Source organism: Schistocerca nitens, chromosome 12, assembly GCF_023898315.1.
Source record: "Schistocerca nitens isolate TAMUIC-IGC-003100 chromosome 12, iqSchNite1.1, whole genome shotgun sequence".
In the NCBI taxonomy this organism is placed as follows: Eukaryota; Metazoa; Arthropoda; class Insecta; order Orthoptera; family Acrididae; genus Schistocerca; species Schistocerca nitens.
In genome coordinates this window covers 193,507,149-193,527,522 of record NC_064625.1, presented here as the reverse complement: position 1 = coordinate 193,527,522, position 20,374 = coordinate 193,507,149, and the positions used below count along the sequence as shown (strand labels likewise).

General features: G+C 43.3%; 1 protein-coding gene across 2 annotated transcripts in view; it reads right to left on the bottom strand.

The window, feature by feature from the left end:
* Nucleotides 1-482: 482 nt before the first annotated feature.
* The window catches only part of LOC126215157 (protein Lilipod), a 413,331-nt gene continuing 393,439 nt past the window's right edge, over nt 483-20,374 (bottom strand). For both annotated transcript variants that reach the window (XM_049941822.1, XM_049941823.1), the window contains one exon: nt 483-831. The gene's annotated coding sequence lies outside the window, so the exon portion shown is untranslated. The remainder of the gene's footprint in view (nt 832-20,374) is intronic.

The following is a 20,374-nucleotide window of genomic DNA, read 5'->3' as shown; positions in this document are numbered from 1 at the left end:
ATGAAAAATGACATTTAAGAACAGAATGCCACTTTCATACTGCAATTGCTTAATCAGTCTTAAGTTAAAAGTTCCCTGTAGTATAATACATATCAATTATATAGATGTGTATATATATATATATATATCAATAAAAAATAAATAAAATCTGCCCTGAAGGCTCAAATAACTTAGTACAAACAATCCTCACACATACTCTTTCTTCCACACATATTTAAATAATTGAGGAACGATTTCAGTACATAAAAAGATGTTTCAATATACAGCTCCATAATATCAATAAAGTGGGTGCACTTACAGAAAAACAATATCAAATGTTTAATATCTTTCCTTTGCTTCACAATAAAATGCAAGAAGTTTTCACTGTGCTTGGGCAACAAAAATTTTCCCATTTTATGGACAGTTTCAAAAATTCTCTGCAAGACTTTGTGAGCTTTGTTGCTACTTGGGATTTACTTCTACATGTACATTCAAAATGTCTCAATCACCAGAGGCCAAACATTTCTAATATCAAAATGCTTCACTCTCTCTCTCTCTCTCTCTCTCTCTCTCTCTCTCTCTCTCACTCTCTCTTCAAAATTCGAACTCACAAATAGAGCAATTTTTATGATTTTGAGGATAGAAATGCAGTCTCCACAAAGAATTGCATAATTCACCTAACTCTCTTGCATACGTCCACCAGGAAAATAACCCTATAAAACAGTCCTCAACATGAACAGATTCCAGTTTTAAGTGCAAAAAAGCTCTCAATTTTCTTCCTTGTTACTTTGCTTGGGCTATATACATTGGCACTTTTAATTCTGTTCCCAGTGATGCATAACACACTCCAACCTGAAAAAGAAGAGACAAAACTTTACACATCCTAATTCGCACCTATACTCCAGCACAACAATAATTTTAAATTGGTAACAATGCAGTAAAAATTCATTAATGTGTAATACAACAAAAGCAATCACGAAAGCTAAAATATAAATTTTAGAGTGATTAGATGTAAAGTTTACATAGTAAAATGTAGATGATTAAGTGGCAGTTTTTAGAAGGAAATGACTTAAAAAGATGAAGAGTAATTATATTTGTTTTTAGTTGTTCAGACAACCAGAGAATATTGTGAGTTCATTGCCAACACTATTCAATTTAAAGATACCCCACAATCTAAGTTCAGCTACAAAGACAGGCTGTCAGCATCACAAATACACTGTAAACACACACATCATTCCTATTGACTCCAGCATAAGGTGACATCTATATCTACATGATAACTCAGTTATTCACATTTAAGTATTTGGCAGAGGATTCACAGAAACACTTTCAGACTATTTTTCAACCGTTTCTCTTTCAAATAGCACATGTGAAAAACAAACACCTAAATCTTTCGATTCTAGCTCCAATTTTATTACGACAGTCATCGCTCCCTATGTAGCGGCACTTAAAAAAATATTTTCACATATGAGGGTGAAAGCTGGTGACTGAAATTTCGTCAAACCTCTCACACTTCAATGTAAATGCTTTTTGTTCTAATGACTGCCACCCCTACTCGTGTACCGTATCCGTGACACTATCCCAACTGTTTCGTGATAATACATGGAGAGCTGTACACTACGAACTTTTATTGCGACCTCTGTCAATCCCACCCAGAAAGGATCACGTACTGTGCAGTTATACCACAGAGTAGGATGGACAGTTTTAGTAGTGTAGGCTGTCTCCTTAGTACATTTGTTGAACTTTCTAAGAGTTATGTCAATAACATGAAATTTTTTGTTCATCTTACCACAATATTGCCTATGTGATCATCTCAGTTTAAGTTACTCATAATTGTAAACCCTAGGTATTTAGTTGAATTGTGTCGTTTATCCTCTAACCAAAATTTAATGGATTCCTTTTGGTACTTTTTATTATTTACGGTCAACTGACAATTTCCACAACATGCATCTGTGCATGCAGATAGATGTATCTTGCCCAAAATTATTTTGCAATTCGTTTTGATCTTCTTATGACTTTAACAGGTAATAAGAGAGAGCATCATCTGCAAACAAAGTAAGATGGCTGCACCTACAGTCTCTTAAATCATTCATATAGATTAGTAACAGCAAATGAACTATAACACTTCCTTGGGGACACTGGACATCATTTCTGTTTTACTCAGTATAATGAAAAGTCCAGATTGCTACTCACGATATAGTGGAGATGTTGAGTTGCCAATTGGGGTAACAAAAAGATTGTCAAACAAGTAAGCTGTTAGCCAAAAAAAACTCCACAGGGATTAGACCGCGCACACTCTCTCCCTCTCAAGCGAACACACACCTCAGTCTCTGGCTGCTGAGGCCAGACAGGAATATTTTTTGTAGTTCCACCTCTACAGCAGTGAAATGGGGGGGGGGGGGGGGGATGAAAAGTTTTTTGAAAATATGTTTCTATACAATGAAGGCCTTTTTGGCCAAAACCTTCTTTGTTTGAGTCTCTTTGTTCTGCCTAACTATGACTCAACCCCTCTGGTATATGTTGAGTAGCAATCCATCCTTTTCATAATAATCTCATTAATCCATCCTGGATATTCCATTTTTTAATTCTCTTTAGTCAATGACTTCCCTACACAAACTATGACCGTTCAAACAGGAAATCACTAACCCAGTCACAGAATTGGGACGATGCTCTTTACATAGAATCTGATTAGAAGCCGCTTGTGAGGAATGGTATCAAAATCATTCTGTAAATCTGTTCATATAGTATCATCATGAGAACCTCTGTCCAATAGCACTCATTACTTCAAGTGAATACAGAAACTAGGTGGGTTTAACAAGAATGATATTATGTGGATCAGTGCCAGTTACATATATATATACACACACACACCATTTTCTTCAAGGTATTTCATAATGTCGGAACACAATATACGTTCCAAAGTCTTACATATCAACATAATGTGTATCCAGATATGCAATCCTGATTAATTAAGAATTAAGTATCCTCCATATTCCTGGAATTGGTTAATGTTCTCAATAAATAAACAAAATAACTGGAATATTGGTAATCTAGCAATGTAGAAAACAAGATAACGGAAAGGGAGAGTACTGCACACACAATAACCAAAGATGATGCAGAGACCTCTTTAGAGAATTACAAACTGCAATTCATACGGATGTAAAATTAGCCATTTTACTGTACTTTTGGTAATATTAATAGAGTACTTAGTGACACACGACGTATACAACGCAATATGTAAAAGCAACTACCACACCGCGCACCTGTTCTCGATGAGTAATCAAAATGGAACTTTCTATCTGGTGCTTTTGTCTTAACATAAGTAGACCGCTGACACTAAAAATTTAACTCGTACGTATATAACAACTTCAAACATCCATTTACTTTACAAATGAGTTAGTATTTGACATTAAGCCTGTAATTGAGAAAAGGTTGGAAATTATGCTTAAAGTATGTTAGAAGTCAATAAGTGTTCTCACTACAGAAAACGGAATGAATACAGTCTGAGTAATTTCTGCTCCATTTTAGGCAAAAACAAGTTTTTATGCATCTCATTCTTCACGACATCGTATCTTCTGAACTACAGCGTAGTTCTGTGCATAGCGAGCGCAGGTAGCCAGCTAATTACAGACTGCACTCGACGTGATCGCAGGAGCCACATTGCCACTCTGCAAACGTGACGCGTGCGTGTTATCAGGAATGTACTAGCGGGAGTCTCACGTGCAACTGGTGCTGGTGTTTCGTCACGTGTGTTAATACTTCAGTTCCCAGTTTATTTTGTTTCTGGTGTTTATTGCTTCTGGTGTTTATTGCTTCTGGTGTTTATTGCTTCTGGTGTTTATTGCTTCTGGTGTTTATTGCTTCTGGTGTTTATTGTTTCTGCTACCTTTTAAGCAATATCCAGTGCAACGAGTAGTGGCAGCCCAACACATGAAGCGAAACGGAGGAAGAAATGCGTGTTACAGAGCCAGACCCGCAAAATCGTGTGCGTGGTGAGGAAAAAGATGAGACATTATTTCCTGTTGCTCAGGTTGTTAAGAGGACTGCAGTAGCATTGGAAGCAAGCAAGAACATTGTTACAACGAGAGGGAAAGGATGGTACAGTGTAGGTCGTGGTGAGAGTGGCACGACACGGCTGCACACACCGGAAAAGGAGCGGCCGAGGTGGTTTTCGAGAAAGACACTACCTGCTGTCACATACCTATTATAAGAGAAGGGAACATCCTCCTCTATCTAAACTACTTGTGTCACATCAAAAAACATGATTTTTTTAAAGGAAGCATATGTTCATTATGTACACCGCTGGCTTCAGTTACTCAGTGTTTAACGGGTGGAAAGGACAGATGTAGTTGCACGACAGTGTAGATTTCCGCATAGCGTTGTGGGTATGGGATTTGAAAGTATAGTGTGGATAGATGAAACTTGAGCCAGTGCCAAGCCATTCAGTACGTAGAAGCTGGAATGATGGAACACCTGAGGGAACTGTCCCAGTGTTTCTGGAAAAGGAAGGCAAACTATTGTTTTACATGCACGTGTATCGGGCAATTTTGTGCAAAACTGCTCGATAATATTTTATTCGAAAAGGCAGGTGATTACTATAGAGAGATGAACAGTGTGATTTTTCAAAAGTGATACGAGACATTGCTTATGATAAATCTGATCATCACAGACCGTGTCCTTTATCGTTCCATTGTTCACGATAAGACACCAACTTTGGCAATGAAAAAACAACGTGTCATTCAGTGGCTGAAACGATGAAAAGTGGATTTCAGAGAAACTTTGAAGAACGTGGAATTACTCAAAACTGTGGCACAACAGAAACCACAATTTCCAACATATGTAATTGATGAAATTGCTAAAAGGCATGAGCATGAAACTTTGGCTTCCTCCACACCACTGTCGTTTCAATGCCATTGAAGGGGTACAGACATAAGTAAAAAATTACGTTGCTGGAAACAATACAAAATCCACCATCTCTGAAACTGAAACTTTTCTTGTAGCAGCTATCAATCAAATGGCAAGCAATACGTGGACAAAAATTGTGAACAGTACTGGAAGTTTCATCAGAGACGTAGCCAAAAATGAAAGCGTTGTGGAAGAATGCATAGAAAATTTAATTACACATCTGTGAGGGAGCAGTGAAAGTTCGAGCACTGCTCAAGAAGACATATTTAAATCTGATTCTGACAATGCAGAGAGAGGTGTTTTCCCATTAACATAACTACAACACTTAAGAATATAAGAAAGGAGCATGCCACAGACCTATCATAATACCGTGAGCACCATCTTCAGATCATAATTGTTAATATACTGATAAATTATTTTATCATTCATTGTAGAACTAATTAACATTGATAACAGGTAACTATGGAAAAATAAAATGCAAATGTTCAACTATTTGCGAAAATATTTTTCATTTCTATTGTGCAGTTTGACATATAACTTTACGATCTTTCATAATATTAAATACTAAATAGGCAGCACCGGGCGTCATGACTGGACTTTTTCACCGTCTCCCTATGCCATTTACTCCTGGTCGTACTACGGAAGATCATTCCTGTTTTCAAAATGGGTCATCCAAGAGATTTAGGGATGGCTAGAGGACAAATGTAAGGATGTAGAGGCTTATCTCACTAGGGGCAAGATAGATACTGCCTACAGAAAAATTAAAGAGGCCTTTGGAGAAAAGAGAAACACTTGTATGAATATCAAGAGCTCAGATGGAAACCCAGTTCTAAGCCAAGAAGGGAAAGCAGAAAGGTGGAAGGAGTATATAGAGGGTCTATACAAGGGCGATGTACTTGAGGACAATATTATGGAAATGGAAGAGGATGTAGATGAAGATGAAATGGGAGATACAATACTGCGTGATGAGTTTGACAGAGCACTGAAAGACCCGAGTGGAAACAAGGCCCCGGGAGTAGACAACATTCCATTGAAACTACTGACGGCCTTGGGAGAGCCAGTCCTGACAAAACTCTACCATCTGGTGAGCAAGATGTACGAGACAGGCGAAATACCCTCAGACTTTAAGAAGAATATAATAATTCCAATCCCAAAGAAAGCAGGTGTTGACAGATGTGAAAATTACCGAACAATCAGTTTAATAAGTCACACCTGTAAAATACCAACGCGAATTCTTTACAGGCGAATGGAAAAACTGGTACAAGCCGACCTCGGCGAAGATCAGTTTGGATTCCGCAGAAATGTTGGAACACGTAAGGCAATACTGACCATACGACTTATCTTAGAAAATAGAGTAAGGAAAGGCAAACCTACATTTCTAGCATTTGTAGTCTTAGAGAAAGCTTTTGACAATGTTGACTGTAATACTCTCTTTCAAATTCGCAAGGTGGCAGGGGTAAAATACATTGAGCAAAAGGCTATTTACAATCGGTACAGAAACCAGATGGCAGTTATAAGGGTTGAGGGGCATGAAAGGGAAGCAGCGGTTGGGAAGGGAGTGAGACAGGGTTGTAGCCTGTCCCTGATGTTATTCAATCTGTATATTGAGCAAGCAGTAAAGGAAACAAAAGAAAAATTCGGAGTAGGTATTAAAGTCCATGGAGAAGAAATACAAACATTGAGGTTCGCCGATGACATTGTAATTCTGTCAGAGACAGCAAAGGACTTGGAAGAGCAGTTGAACGGAATGGACAGTGTCTTGAAAGGAGGATATAAGATGAACATCAACAAAAGCAAAACGAGGATAATGGAATGTAGTCGAATTAAGTTGGGTGATGCTGAGGGAATTAGATTAGGAAATGAGACACTTAAAGTAGTAAAGGAGTTTTGCTATTTGGGGAGCAAAATAACTGATGATGGTCGAAGTAGAGAGGATATAAAATGTAGACTGGCAATGGCAAGGAAAGTGTTTCTGAAGAAGAGAAATTTGTTAACATCGAGTATAGATTTAATTGTCAGGAAGTCGTTTCTGAAAGTATTTGTATGGAGTATAGCCATGTATGGAAGTGAAACATGGACGATAAATAGTTTAGACAAGAAGAGAATAGATGCTTTCGAAATGTGGTGCTACAGAAGAATGCTGAAGATTAGATGGGTAGATCACATAACTAATGAGGAGGTATTGAATAGAATTGGGGAGATGAGGAATTTGTGGCATAACTTGACAAAAAGAAGGGATCGGTTGGTAGGACATGTTCTGAGGCATCAAGGTATCACCAATTTAGCATTGGAGGGCAGCATGGAGGGTAAAAATCGTAGAGACCAAGAGATGAATACACTAAGCAGATTCAGAAGGACATAGGTTGCAGTAAGTACTGGGAGATGAAGAAGCTTGCCCAGGATAGGGTAGCATGGAGAGCTGCATCAAACCAGTCTCAGGACTGAAGACAACAACAACAACAACAACAACAACAACAACAACAACCGAAATCATTGAAACTGCATTTGTTGTACGATGTTGGAACAAATTCTGAGCTCAAACGTAATGAGATATCTTGAACATAATGACCGCCACCTCCCTGCCAACCAGCATGGAGTTTGGAGACACTCATCATGTCAAACCCAACTCTCACTTTTTTCACACGACATCCTGAAAGCCGGCAGTCAGGTAGATACAGTATTTCTCGATTTCTTAAAAGCATTTGATTCATTACCACATCTACGCTTACTGTCAAAACTATGATTGTAGGGGGTATCGAGTGAAATTTGTGACTGGATTGAGGACTTCTCGGTAAAGAGGACGGGGCATATTATCTTGGGTGGAGTCATCAGCTGTAGAAGTAACTTTGGGTGTAATCCAGGATAGTGTGTTGGGTCCCTTGCTGTTTATGTCTTATATTAATGATCTCGCAGACAATATTAATAGTAACCTACGGCTTTTCGCTGACGATGCAGCTACCTACGATGACTTACTATCTCGATGAAGCTGTACAAATATTCAGTCAAACCTCGATAAGATTTCGTGGTAGTGCAAACGTTGACAACTTGCTTTAAATGTTTATAAACATAAAACTGTGCACTTCCCAAAAGAAAAATACGTAGCTGCCTATGACTATAACCAAGTGGGGTGGTGCAGTGGTTAGTACACTGGACTCTCATTTGGGAGGACGACGATTCAAATCCACATCTTCCCATCCTGATTTAGGTTTTCTGTGATTTCCCTAAATCTCTTCAGGCAAATGCCGGGACAGTTCCTTCGAAAGTGCACGGCCGACTTCCTTCACTGGCCTTATCTAATCTGGCGAGAGTAATGACCTCACTGTTTGGTGATCCAAATGATCTTGTCACATCCAGAAAGATAAATACTAGTATTTTCTTGTGTGTTTTTATATACTTTTTCTACATACAGTATAGAACAATTATCTTTTTTTCATACCTTTAATTTTGTAAAATTTCAAGTTAACATAACTAGCACACAAAAATCCTACAAGCAGCAAAAATTATCCTATACTAGCTCATGTAAATCTTTGTAATGTACTTTCTTCGAATTGTATTATCTTTTACTCGGTGTCGAGAGCTTTTCGGTGGGAGATAATATTCCGAGTATCTTACAAGCTCGGCAAGCAGTAATGTGTTGTCAAATGGTGCAATGTTTTAACACTGCTACGCTTTACAGAACTGTGTGGTAGAATGTGATGTAGCAGAGTGCGAAGTGAACAAATTTATGAAAAGTTACAGAATTACAATATCAGCATTTCCTCTATATTGCAAATAGCAACTATCATTTCCATAATACTGTTACATTACATCCTGGATTTTCCATTGTTTTACAGAAAGTTGATTATGCTGTTTATTTTGAAAAATCCTGAAGCATGTGAAGTTCTTCAATGTTTAAAAAATGAATCCAGGAATTTTCTGTAAACAATGCAGTGATGATGCAAAAAGTCAATGAGATGATCCAGATACAATGTTAAGCATTTAAAAAAAAAAGTAAGATTCCTGCTTTTGAGAAACTTTTTAAAATCTATTGCAAAAATACTAATAAATTTTCTCGAATAAATTTAAATTACCTGCATAAAAAGCATCACTGAATAATAAGAACAGATATAACATTATATGCCTAAAATGTGTGTTCACGATACAGTGAACGAGTATCAGCGACAGAGCACTTCCACTAGTGTAGATGGTAGTCGGGTGTGTTCCGATAAGTTCCTCACTCGTGTTCTGCCAACACCTGTCTTTCTGCGAGCCACAGGAGGAAGCTGGCATTCTCCTCACATCACTTCACACTCGCCTCAATGTGCACGGCATTTGTTTATGCAGTCTGCTGTCATTCACATTAAATGATTTTGTTATTTGAGGTGAGTTGTGAGTAATGGAGTGGCCAGAAGAGAATGTAGTACTGTCAATATAATAAATACAAAGGTGATGTAACCTACCAAACTAAAGTGTTGGTATGTTGATAGAGACACTAACAAACACAAACACACACACACACACACAAAATTCAAGCTTTCGCAACCCATGGTTGCTTCATCAGGAAAGAGGGAAGGAGAGGGAAAGACGAAAGGATGTGGTTTTTAAGGGAGAGGGTAAGGAGTCATTCCAATCCCGGGAGCGGAAAGACTTACCTTAGGGGGATAAAAGGACAGGTATACACTCGCACACACGCACATATCCATCCACACATTTCCGCTCCCGGGATTGGAATGACTCCTTACCCTCTCCCTTAAAACCCACATCCTTTCGTCTTTCCCTCTCCTTCCCCTCTTTCCTGATGAGGCAACAGTTTGTTGCGAAAGCTTGAATTTTGTGTGTGTGTGTGTGTGTGTGTGTGTGTGTGTGTGTGTGTGTGTGTGTGTGTGTGTGTGTGTTTGCTTGTGTGTGTATCGACCTGCCAGCGCTTTCGTTCGGTAAGTCACATCATCTTTGTTTTTACATATATTTTTCCCACGTGGAATGTTTCCCTCTATTATATTGAAACACACACACACACACACACACACACACATCCATCCATCCGCACATCACACACAGACACAAGCAGACATATATATGATATGTTTTAGATATATTTTTCCCACGTGGAATGTTTCCCTCTATTATATGTCAATATAATAATATAGATGTCATAGGTGCTTGTGAGATCCAAGAAATCCACAGAACAAAATGCTGTACAAAAAGTACGGTTTTTAAAATATTAAATCACTATTTGACTGTGTATTACTATATTTAACTTCTGAACTATCTACACTTTTGCTCTTATGCCATTATCAAGCACACGCTAGAAGTTGTTAGACCATTATTTTGTCAATCTGTTAAAGCAGTCCAAAGCAAATGAACAAGACTAACTCGTGTCTTTAAGATCTAACCTAGGAGACAGCATTGTGAATCACCATCTTTGCATTTACACTTGTACCTCAGATCTTTAATAACACGAAGTGCACACAGATTTTGCACTGTGAAGAGATCAAAGCCTGCCATCGACAGCTGTCACCCGTTCCGTACCGAGAAGTGCCTCCTGTAGCCTAGCCACCCACGATCGTCCCATCTGTAGTGAAGAGCAGCCCCTTTTAAAATATACTGAGGCCGCCGTACCTTCCCAACTACGTACAAAAACAGATCTCCCGTACCTTACCCGTCCGGTCACCCACCATCTCCCAAAGTCCCACCGGCCACAGAGGTGCATTCCCCTCATGAGAATCGTATTCTCCGCAAGGGTTTCGACTACCTCTCGTCGTGCCTCGAAATGAAGAATCTTCTACCCACTATCCTCCCCTCCCCCTCCCACACTGGTATTTCGCCATCCACTGAATCTACACAATATACTCGTCCATCACTTCACAACGTCTGCTCTCAACTTCTTGCCTCATGGCTCATATCCCTCTAATAATCCTAGATGCAAGACCTGTCCCATACATCCTCCAACCACCACCACCACCACCACCACCACCACATACTCTGTCGAGGCAAAAACATCACCTATCCCATCAAAGGCAGGGCTACCTGTGAAACCAGTCATGTAATCTACAAGGAAAGCTGTAACCACTGTGCTACATTATACGTGGGCACGATAACCGGCAAACTGTTTGTCCACACGAATGGCCACTGACAAACTGTGGCTGGGTAAAAGGTGGACCATCCCGTTGCTAAACACGCAGCCCAACATGATGTTCTTAATTTCTGTCACTGCTCCACAGCCTTCCCACCTACTCCAGCTTTTCTGAACTGCACAGGTGGGAACTCTCCCTGTAATATATAATTTTCCGTAACCCTCCTGGCCTCAACCTTCGTTACTCATTGTCCTACCCATCTAGCCCAGTCCCTGTTCCCATTCCAGCTCTCTATTCCACCAAGGCACCCACAGTATTTCACTCCTCTCCTTTTCCGCTAATGCTCCCCTCACCCCCCCCCCCCTCGCCCCTGCCCAAAGCCTAGCCTGCCCTACGTCTAGCCTCTCGACTGCATCTTGCTGCCCCCCCCCCCCCCCTGCCCAAAGCCTAGCCTGCCCTACGTCTAGCCTCTCGACTGCATCTTGCTGCCCCCCCCCCTCCCCCCATGTGTGTGTGTGTGTGTGTGTGTGTGTGTGTGTGTGTGTGTGTTTTTTTTTGTCCATTTCTGAAGCGGACTTATAGCTTACTTTCTCGTAGTCATTTTGTCGTGCCTGCCTGTGACTCAGCATCTCTACTATATGGTGAGCAGCAACTATACTTTTCATAATATTGAGAGATGTTTCACAATTATCAAAGGAGCATTTAATACAATAAACACACAAATAAAAACCATTTTGACTTCGATTACACAGTCTCCTCTTTGCCCAATTTTACAGTAGACTGTATCAAGTAGCTAATGTGATAGTTATTAAGCACTTTTTTCCATTGCATAAATCATACTTTACAGACATTACCTTCCCTATATGGGCATTCGTGAAAGCCTCTAATAGTTTCATATACCACTGCGATGAGCAAACACCCGAGATGTTATAGCTGTTGAAATATGAAACGCCAATGTAAATGTACACATCATAGAATGAAGGCTTTCACAGCAGGTGATGTCACCACTCAACATTTCTGGGCCGAGATGCCGTGGTCCGTACATACTGACAACCGGGACGGACGAGGATCGACACCGACCCGAGGGGAAAGTGTTCTCACCATTTATTAGTAAGGTCACTGATCGCATTGGGAATATTTTAAGCAAATACGATGTGGAAACTGTTTTCAGACCCACCACGAAAATAAAAGAATGTTTCAGGTCTGCAAAAGATAAACGACATCCTCTAGCTACACCAGGTGCCTATAAAATTCCATGCAGTTGTGGATAGGTCTATATAGGCAAAACAAAAAGAAGTGTCAACACCCGTCTGGGTGAACAAAAAAGGAACTGCCGCCTCCGGCCATAGCAGAACATGTGTTTCAGGGAGACGATCACGAAATAAAGTTTAGTGAGACGACCGTCATAGCAAAGGTGTCGTATTATTATTCGCGAATGTACAGAGGGGCCATCGAGATTGCCAAACACAGCAAAAATTTTAATAGTAAAGATGAAGGCATTAAGCTGGATAAGATATGGCTGTCAATATTGCAGTGACAGCATGACAATCGATTAATTTCAAAAGAGAAAGTTAGCAATATCAGAGATCATAGAACAGCCAACGTCACGTTATTCTCTGGACGGCTTATACATACAGCGCTCACTCGCTCTCTCGTTGCAGTTCGACCATTCTTCTCAGAGGATACCTTCCGCAGTCGAAGGCGAAACGTCGGGGGAGAGTTTTATGTACGGACCACAGCATCTCAGTCCGGAAGTGTCAAGTGATGATAAATGTACAGTGTCACCGAAAACCGAAGCCTTTCTTCAGTATATGTTGTTCGTCAGTAATTAATGTCCTGCTTTTAACCTTCCTCCTCTACTGCAATTGTGAAAAAACAAAGATCAATAGCTGACATGTGCAAGATTTTGGAATAGGAATAGTGTTAACAAAGGCCGGTGCAGCAATTCGTGGTAAATGCTTTACGTCCACACGTTTCACTCGTCCGTAAAAATGCAGACACTGACAGTTTTTTTTTCCTGTGCTGTTTCACTACCTCTCCTCGAGGTCTGCCCAAAAGTTCACCATTCGTGGAAAACACGACATTATTACGAAAAGGATAGATTGCTACTCACCGTATAGTGCAGATGTTGAGTCGCAGAGAGGCATAACAAAAAGACTGTCAAACAAGTAAGCTTTCAGCCAAAAAGGCCTTCATTGGAATTATGCAACATGCCCACTCTCCCATCACACTCTCACGTGCACGTTTTCCACTTCGGAAGAAGGCCTTTTGATCAAAAGCTCAAATGTATTGCAGTCTTTTTGTTGTGCCTCTCTGCATCTCAAATCTCCTCTATACAATGATTTCCAATCTATCCTTTTCACTGTGTCGCCTATGCTCCAGCCTCGATTTTCCATTGTTTAATAGATAGTATGTACACATCTAATACAGCTGAAACCAGGATATACACATTAGCGAATTTCTTTCTAAGCTTAATATTCTTCGTGGAACACAACAAATCTGCAGTGCTACTTTAAGGATGGTTAAATTCATTTGCCAATAATAAACTGTTTTGAGTAATGTTGCCGAGGTGCAATGGACTCCCCAGTTAGAACCTGCTCGATACTCCACACATTTTTAAGAAAAATATTTTACTACCTGTATCATACTCGTCTTTATACATTTCTATCAAACACTTCCCAGCAGCCTAAAACAGAGCACGGGATCGAGACTCGAACACAGTCCCATTCGCAGGGACTAATCTTACTAAATGAGGCCCTTCCTCACAGTTTCACATCTGCCAGGACCCCTCTCCTGCTGTCCTCCCAGTCCAGTGCACAGGTTTAATCTGCCAGGAACTTTCAGAACAACACACACTTCACCGCGTACTGAAAGTCAGTTGGGAGCGAATCGTTTATCACAGCTGCAAGCAAACAACTAGGCAATTTACACGGTTATTTGCAAGTACCTCCGTATGTTCCGATCACAAGTGTGGGAAAACTACCAGACGTACAGAAAAGAAGAGATGTATCAGTGGATAGAGCATTGCTAGAAGTTTTGTATTGCAGGAGGAATGTCCATAAAGTAAATAGCATTTTGTAAAAAAAACTCATAAAAACAATTTCTTTTTCACACCAAACTTTATTTTTACCAGAAAGAGCATTTCTAAATTATTTTTCTACAAAGTTGCTACCATTGTTCACACATTAATCATAGTGGAAACCAACTTTTCTATGCATTCTTCACGGAAAGGTGGCACTGCCACTGCTAAACACCATTGTTTGTGTGCTGTCAAAGTGCCTCCCTCCAAAATCTTGCTTCAAATTCGAGGAGGAGTGGTAGTCAGAAGGTGCGAGATCGGGGTCGTACGACGGGCGATCGAAGTGCTCCCGATAGAATCAACAAATACGATTTTGAGTGACACCGGCAGAATGGGGACGAGCGTCGTCACGAAGCGACACAGTGTCTCGACAGTATTTCACGCCCTCCGTTTCGAAATTTTCTCAATGTCTCCGAGTATTATACCGCACTGTCAGTTTCACCTCTGGGAATGAACTCGGCAAACAGAAAATGACACAATAAATGGCGTTCAGCAGTGGCCGTCTTCACTGACGACCTATTTCTAGAAAGAGGGTATAGCAAAGTTAGTTTCTTGCTGTGACACATGTTGGGACAATGGTGACAATAATGTAGAAAAACAGTTTAAGAAATTCTCTTTCTTATAAAAATAAATTTTAGTTTTGACACGTTTTTATGGGGCATTTTCCAAAACAATATTTACTTTCCAGACACGCCTCGTAATAGATACAGTGCCGTCACAGAGTGCACGACGAGTGGCAGGCACGTCAGAACTCTGTGTACAGTGGAGCAGAGATTTTTGTGTCCTCGAATTCACTAAATGTGAGTCAACTGTGACGGTTCGACGACAATCTCTTACCAAATAGCAGGTAAAAGCTCCGACAGACAAAACAGTCCGAGTGTGGTACGACACATTCTGTGAAACTGTCTGCTTACGTGGCACAAAGAAAATGAGCTGGCTGGGACCGTCAGCTCAGAAGGTGGAGAGTGTGCAGGAATAGTTCATCAGGAGTCCCAGAGAGCTGCAGAAACAGCAGTATACTACTTCCTGCATTCCACACAAACTTCTGCATTACACTGCATAAAACCTGGACGTGTCACACGTACCGATTACTCGGGACAATCGGCTCCATTCTGACTTCCGATGACTTTCGGCAGCTATTTTAAGAAGTCAGTTTGCAGCTGCAGAGCAACATTCCGTATGTCTGGAAACGTCATTCGTGCCGTGTCCTCTTAGAAAGATCGCAGACAATATTTTTTATTTTATTTTATTTTTTTTTTTTCATCCCCTGTCCAGAGGCAACTGTGACCGATTTTCCGTTTGCGGGCACGCTGCAGCGACGTTCCGTGCTGTAAATACAGCCAGACAGTGTAGGCTTCATTTTGAGCGAGACGGCGCTCCACTACATTTCTTTCTCGCCTCGGTGCCGAACTGCCTCAATACCGAATCGGACGTGTTTCTCACTGTGACTCTCCTCTTCTTCAGTCACCTCCACAAGCACCTGACTTAACTCCGGGTGGTTGCTTCTTATAGGGTTATGTTAAAGATCACAAGTTCGTGCCTCCACTGACATTAATTTGGAACAGTTCCAGGGAAGGATAATTCGTGTAGTCATTCACAGTGAGGTTTTCGGACTGGTACGGCAAGAGTTTAATTACCACAACATTTTTTGCCGCTTCATTAATGGTGCCCATATCGAGCACATGTAATGCGAGTTAAAAAGCTGCAGAGGCACCACGTCCTCTGACACGCAGATATTTTCTACATTTCTTATAGTTTCAGTATGGAGGTACAAATTAATAACCCTGCATCTATTTCAAAAATCAAACAATAATATCATGAAAAAGTCAATATGTTACTCACAGAACTTTTGTGTGTGTGTGTGTGTGTGTGTGTGTGTGTGTGTGTGTGTGTGTGTGTGTTTGTTGCTTTAAAAAGAGGGGGGGTGGGGGGGGATGGGACCAGACTGTTTGTCATCCGTCCCTTGTTCCGAATAAAACAATGCCACAAGGGTGAGAATAAAACAAACAAGACTTACAACACAAAACAGAAAGAAAGGAAAAACCACAAGAATGACCGAAGAGCAATAAACACAAATGGACAAAAGGATACATGAAAACCATAAATGCAAGAAACAGGTAGAAGAGATTAAAACGAGAAAGCAGATTATCATGGCTGGCTGAACATGAGAATAAAAAGGAGAAGCCAGCCACTCTGCAACACATTAAACTTACACCTTAGAAGCACTACGGTGGGGGATACAAAGGGACAAAGAACGTGCACTAAAACTCAGATCAAATGATAAAACCCACCCTCACGAATGAAACGTAAAACTAAATCAGCCGATGAGGTGTCAGATAAAATTAGCTGTAACAAGTCCAGTAAATGATTATGTCGTCCCAGAGCACTCAAAGTAGGACAGTGCACCAGAATACGGGCCACTGTCAAACGGGCACTGCACCGACACTGAGACGGGTCTTCACGGTGCAGGAAGTAGCCGTGGGTTGCCCGAGCACGACCAATACGGAGCCGAAGCGTGGCAGAGAACCAAAGAGTCCCTGTGAGAGTCTCTCTTCGAGGACTTCCACACATTCGTAGTCTCCCTAATGGCACTCAGTTTGTCGTGTGTACTGAGATTATGCCGTTACATCTTCCAAAGCTGAAAAACCTCGTGGCGTAATAATGAACACGAGTCAGTCACGGGCGTGCCGACCTCCAGAAGCGGTTGCCGTGTAGCCCGTTCTGCCAACCTGTCGGCTAGTTCATTTCCCGGAATTCCGACGTGACCTGGTGTCCAGACAAACACCGGTGAACGACTGGACTGTTCCGAGACACAGAGGGACTACTGGGTGGTTACTACCAAAGGAGAAATGACTCACCAGGGCACGAGCGGATGTCCTCGAGAGCACGAAATATGGCCGCCAGCTCTGCAGTGCAAACACTGCAGCCATCTGGCAAGCAGTGCCGTTCAAGATGTCCTCCACGAATATACGCAAAGCCGACACGACCGTCAGCCATCGAGCGGTTCGTGTAAACCACTTCACGGCCTCCGTACGTGTCGAGAATCGAGAGGAAGTGACAGCGGAGAGCCACAGGGTTAACTGAGGCCTTAGCGCGACGTGGAAGGTCCGCGTGAAGCGTCACCCCAGGTTTACACCGCCGAGGTGTACGTGAATGGACCTGGAGTAGAGGTGGTAAAGGGAAGGTCTCCAGGACAGACAGAAGGGAACGGATGCGAACCGAAATCTTAAGCCCCGACGTTGGCCGCCGATTCGGGAGATGAACCGCCGTGGTTGGGAAAAAGAGATTGTAATTAGGATGCTCAGGGGAACTATCAATGTGTGCAATGTGACTGGCCTGCAGCTGTGCACATCTGATCTTCAATGGAGGGACTCCAGCCCCCACCAGTACGCCGGTCACCGGACTCACCCTAAAAGCTCCTGTCGCTAGTCAAACTCTGCAGTGGTGCACCGGGTCAAGTAAATGCAACGCCGAGGGCACCGCCGAACCACAAATCACACCCCCATAGTCAAGGTGGGAGAGCTGCAGCAGTGTAGAGTGATCTGCACCCCAGTTGGTGTTTCTCAGGCAGCAGAGGGTGCTGCCAGCACTTCCGCTTAAGCTGACAAAGGTGAGGAAGCCGAGCCGATCGTGCATCGAAAACCGGTCCCGAGAATCGGTACGTCTCCACTACAGTGACTGGATAGTCATTAAGGTAAACTTCTGGTTCCGGACGAACGGTACGACGCCGACAGAAGTGCGTAACACACGACTTTTGCAGCTTAAAGCTTAAGCCGTGGGCTAGAGCCCACGACTGCGCCTCGTGGACGACTCCCTGTAGGCGCCGCTCGGCAACACCAGTACTGGACGAGCAGTACGAAATGCAGAAGTCATCTGCATACGGAGAAGGTGAGACGGAGGGCTCGACAGCTGCTGCTAGATTGTTAATGGCCACTAAAAATAGAGACACACTCAAAACAGAGCCCAGCAGGACTCCATTCTGCTGTTTATTGGAGGGAGGGGAGGGGGGGGGGGCACTATGCGAGGCACCAAATTGGACACGGAAAGTATGGAGCGACAGGAAATTTTGGATAAAAATCAGGAACGGGTCCCGGAGACCCCACTCGTATAACGTGGCAAGGATACGATGTCGCCAGGTCGTGTCTTAAACTTTTTGTACATCAAAAGAGATGGCAACCAGGTGTTGCTGTCTGGAAAAGGCTGTTCAGATGGCAGACTTGAGGGACACAAGATTATCAGTGGTAGAGTGACCCTGGCGGAAACTTCCCTGGCACGGAGCCAGTAGGCCACGTGACTCCAGGACCCGACACATCTGCCGGCTCACCGTACGTTCCGGCAGCTTACAGAGAACACTGGTCAGGCCGACGGGCCGATAGCTATCCATACGAAGTGAGTTTTTATCAGGTTCGAGCACGGGAATGACGGTGCTCTGCCGCCATTGCGACGGAAAGACGCTGCGGCACCACGTCCGGTTGAAGGTGACGAGGAGATGTCACCTGTAGTCGGACGAGAGATGTTTAATCGTCTGACTGTGGATCCGATCTGGTCCGGGAGCTGTGTGGGGGCAATGGGCAAGGGCGCTGAGGAGCTCCCACTCTGTAAATGAGGCGTTACAAGGTTCACTGTGGCACGTAGTGAATGAGAGGACCTCCCCTTCCGTCCTCCATTCGAGGGTGCGAAAGGCCGGGGGGGTAATTCATCGAGGCAGACGCTCGAGCACAGTGTTCGGCAATCGCGTTTGCGTCGGTATACGACGTGCCACCGATGTTAACGCCAGGGCACTTGTCGGGGTCCGGTACCCAAAAACACGTCCGATAGCCCAGACTCTGGGAGGTGACGTACGGTACCCGACGGTCGAGACTTACCTCTCCCGACATTCCTCTTTCCGTCTTTTTATAAGCTGGCGTACACGGGCACAGAGCCGTTTAAAATCTATTAGGTCCTCGAGGGAAGGGTGCCACTTATGTCGTCATAGAGCCCACCTGTGCTCTTTAGTGGCCTCGGCAATTTCTGGCGACCACCGAGAAAACGATTATCGCCGGGGGCACCCTAAGGAATGAGCGATCACGTTTTCTGCCACAGAAAGAATAGTTCTAGTGACCCGTTCAACCACCACATCGATGGTACCGCACGGGAGAGATTCGACGGTGACTGCAGAGATGAACGCTTCCCAGTCTGCTCTGTTTAAAGCCCATCTGGGTAGGCGTCTGTGGGCACGACGCTGGGGAAGTGACGGGAAGATGGGGAAGTGGTCACTACCACACAAGTCATCACGGGCTCTCCAGTGGACAGATGGGAGAAGTCTCGGGTTGCAAAGTGATAAATCAATGGCCGAAAAACTACCACAAGGCACTGCAAAATTGGTCGGGCCCCAGTACGTAAAAGGCAGATGTCGAGCTGAGACAGTAAAGTTTTGACATCTCTACCTCGGCCAGTAAGCACACGGTGCAAACCCACAAGGAGTTACTGGTGTTAAAATATCCCAAAAGTACGAAAGGTTTACGGAGTTGATAAATCACTGCAGCCGAGACATTCAGGGGTACCACACCATCCGGAGGGAGATATACGTTAGAGTCAGTTATTTTCTGCGTCGTCGTCATCATCCCGACTGCCACAGCTTCGATAGGGTTTGAAGGGGAACAGGTTTACTACACAGCAAGTTCAGGACACAGACGCAAACTCCACCCGACACACTAATGTATTCGCTACAGTTCTCGTAATATCCCCAATAACCACAGAGGGCAGGGGTCCGCATTGCCGGGAACCGGGTTTCCTGGAGGGCAATGCAGAAAGCAGGTGTAAAGCTTAACAGTTGCCTTAGCTGAGCCGTGTGGTGGAAGTAACCACAGCAATTCCACTGGAGGGTGATGCGATCGTGAGGCAGGGAAGGCACGAAACGCTCAGTGAGGCAGTCTACACCTCAGGGTCACCCGCCACCACCGCCTCGCTGCCCGAACAGTCTACATCCGTCGCGTCCGAGGGTCCGGCGAGATCTAGGTCCCTGACGGACACCACAATCTCCACCTCGTCCTCAGATGCAGAGCTCGTAGGTAGTGGCGGTGCGGGTGCCACCGCAATTTCCTCCGTCTCGGGGGTCTCCTTTTCGGATTTCTCTCGCCGATCCTCGGGTTTGTCTGGCCGGAACTGAGGAGTATCGTGAAGCCTTACGACCGGCTGCTTTTGGTCACTTCGGCCACTGGCAGGTGTCCTCTTTCCCACTAGTAGAAACACAGGAATGGAGGGACCACAGGGACCCCTTCCTAGCGAGAGAAGCCGAAGGAGGCTAACGCTTCTCCGGCTGAGAAGTGTGGACTGACGTCCCCGACGGTTTTGGGGGGCAATGCTCCCGAGGTAGGTG